Source organism: Crocuta crocuta, unplaced genomic scaffold (genome assembly GCF_008692635.1).
Source record: "Crocuta crocuta isolate KB4526 unplaced genomic scaffold, BGI_CrCroc_1.0 scaffold330, whole genome shotgun sequence".
Classification (NCBI taxonomy): domain Eukaryota; kingdom Metazoa; phylum Chordata; class Mammalia; order Carnivora; family Hyaenidae; genus Crocuta; species Crocuta crocuta.
The window spans coordinates 2,407,805-2,410,776 of NW_027530521.1; the positions used below are offsets into that span (position 1 = coordinate 2,407,805).

A 2,972-nucleotide genomic window follows, 5' to 3' on the forward strand; every position below is an offset into this window, starting at 1 on the left:
CCACCCCAGCCCTCCCCGCCCCCGTTCGGGGAGGGCAGCAAACTTGAGACGCGCGGCGGCCCGGAGGCGCCCAGCTTCCCGCGGCTGCGGAGCGCACTCGGGGGATGCCCCGGCTTTACCGTCCCACAACCTGCCGGGCTCCGGGCTGCCGAGACGCCCCGAGACCCCGAGGTCCCACGCCTGCACNGGGCAGCCAGATGGTGCAGAGCCCCCCATGGGAAGGCAGAACCGCCCTCTTGCTCTTCTCTGGGTAGGATCCCCGGAGCAGCCCCTCCCAGGCTCTAGGAACCCAATGCTTGCTTTGACAGTAACAGCCCAGGGTGGCCCTTGCTGGGAAACTAGGGGTTAAAAGGTAAGACCTGAGGATCGTCCTAGGGTGGCACCTTGGCCTGATTTGCCATGCCCCAGGGTGCCCCTCCCCCCATCCCAGGCCTGCCGTTTCACAGGATTAGGTACCTCACCTCTGGTGCAGGTTTCCTTCCCATGGACTTAAACACTGCTCCTAAGCAGGAGGCTCCGAAGGACAGACTTGAGCCTGGCATCTTTTGGGTGGCTGGTAAGGCAGAGAGCAGAGGGGACCTAGGATTAGGGGCAGGGGAGCAGGCACTCTGGCTGGGACAGTAGCTGCTTTGGCAAGCCAAAGGGAAGTGTAGGTATTAAGAGACAAGCAGGTGGGGACCAAGGTACCAGGTAGCTGCCTTCAGGGCTTTCCCAACCCCTTACAATTGGGCCAGCTGCCTTAGGCAGAGACCTTACCTGGGCAGGCCGTTCCCAGGCTCCAGTCCTCAGCAACCGGGGACACTCAAAGGCATCACCATGACCCTGTTTCTTTTTCCAAGTGTTCTCACCGTCATGACTCACACATTGGATTCACCAGGGAGGTATCAAGCCTCCAACCTGTTCTCTTCCCTCCCTCCTGGGTCTTCAGGGAGCTGCTGGGGAAATGAGGGGGCGGATGTGCCTTCTGGGCCTCAGCCCCCTGTGGGAGGCCAGGAGCCTGGCACTGTAAACTTTCATTTCCCCAGAAACTGTCCCCATTAGGCCAGGTGGGCTGCCCTAGGCCAGGCCAGAGTGGGGGCTATTGAGAGGAAATCTCTGCTAATGATCCCCCCAATCCTGCTGGGGCTTTGGAATAATAGTCATGCACCCCACTCCCCTCCTGGCACATATACTTAACACGGCCTCCTCATCTTAAAGCAGAAACACAGTTCCCCCCTAAAATCCAAATTTCCCTCTTTGCTAAACGTTGCAATGCTTTTGGCCAGAGGTTTCCTCCTCGGCATGGGAAGTCAAGCTCCTCTTGCAGACCGCTTCCCTCCTTCCTGGCCTCTCAGCTACCTCTGCCATGTTCAGGGCCCAAGTAGGAATGATGCAGATGCCCCGTACCCCTCTGCCCCCCACCCACAGGGTCCTAGTTCCAGAGAAAGGGTGGTGCTCCTGGTGCTGAGATTGGGGTTGTGTGTGTGCTGGCTGCAGACGCACAGAAGTGTACATCTGTGCTCCACCGAGTCTGCGGAGGGCCCAGAAGCCAGGCTCTCATGGTGGGGGGAGCAAGCTGTGCCCCCCTGAGTTCCCCTTGCCCACGCCTCTGCCTCCTTCCCTTACCCACTGTGGCTCTCTCTTTACTTTTCTAACTCACTCTGCACTGGTGCGGGGAGGGAGCATTTGATATTCATAATCTGGTTCAGAGAAGGTCCCGAAGCCCTGAGTCACTGTATGGTTTCCATGGAAACAGACTTGTTCTGAGGACTCGGTGTAGCGCGGCAGTGGTGGGGGAGAAGGGAAACATATAGTAAAATCGGGCTCCACAAGTGTGGCAGGAGTTGGGCCAACTCTCTTTGTTGGGGTAGGGGAGAGGCTGGGCGAGGCTCTAGGGTCCTCACAGCAGGGGCAGCCTCTCCCCACCCACTGTGGTCCTCCCATCAGGAGCTGCTCAGCTTTACTGGAGGCTCTTGGCAGACTGCTGCTCCTCCCATGGGCCTCCTGACTCAGTGCCGATGCGCATCGCTATGCCTCTGTTTCATCCTCTGTGAAATGGGGAGAAAAGGGCACCTGCTTCATAGGGTTGCTGTGAAGGTCATTAATAATGGGGAATGCGCTCATAATGGAACCATAGTAAATGTTCAGTAAGTGTCATTATTAATTCTGGGGGTTGGGGGCAGCACCCCCTGTGCGGTCACCTGGCTCTCTCCCCTCTGCAGGTGGTCTTGACATCTGGTAGGGCTGGCCTCTTGCTTTGGAAGAGCCTCCCCCCCTAGCTGGGAACCAGCCATCCATTGCTTCCTCCCACAAAGCATTTATTTAGATTGCTGAGGGCCCGTCACCGTGCTAGAGAGCCCTGGCTCCCGTTCAAACCCCACCTGTCTAGGAGCTTGTGGGAACAAATCCTCCAAGTCCAGATGGAAGGGCAGCTTTCTGCCTCAGCCTCCTTGGGACTGGGCCAGAGGGAGAGGGGCAGGACAGGTCCACGCTCTGAGGACCAGAAGAGCTTGGGGTGGGGCAGTTTTTCCAGATCCTCGAGAGGCCTCTCCCTCCTGATGAAAGAGGGATTGGGAACTCTCCAGAAAGATAACGGACTCTGGCCTCCTCCTGCCCCCAGGTTAGATCTTCTATTGGTGAAGTGTTCCCAGCACATCCTACAAGTCTGGACAGCTCAGGGCTGAAGCCTGAGCCACCAGTCAGCTGGGAGAGGAGCCTGTCCTTATCTTGCAGCATCTCAGGGACATTTGGGGCACCAGTGATGGCTCAGTCAGAGTCTGCCTCACCAGCCCTTCTCTCTGTTGCTACCATCCTCTCCCTGGCCTGTAGGCAGCCCCTCCTCCCCTCCTGTAAGGTGGGCTTCAGCTCCAAGCTCCCTAAAGGCACTCCCTGCCTTACTTCTCACTGCTGCTAGCTCCACACCAGCTCTGGAATGCCCTCCCCTCTTCCCTGGCTCTCCAGGTAGCACCAGGTGCTGCCCAGCCCGCAGGTCC

The 2,972-nt window shown here is 58.4% G+C and overlaps 1 long non-coding RNA gene across 1 annotated transcript in view; it reads right to left on the reverse strand.

Annotated features, from left to right (window-relative positions):
* The window catches only part of LOC144234227 (uncharacterized), a 7,959-nt gene extending 7,110 nt beyond the window's left edge, over nucleotides 1-849 (reverse strand). Inside the window, exons 1-2 of the long non-coding RNA XR_013335891.1 lie at nucleotides 757-849; nucleotides 462-553 (exon numbers count right to left, since the gene is read on the reverse strand). This is a non-coding gene — a long non-coding RNA (uncharacterized LOC144234227). The remainder of the gene's footprint in view (nucleotides 1-461; nucleotides 554-756) is intronic.
* Nucleotides 850-2,972: the final 2,123 nt, after the last annotated feature.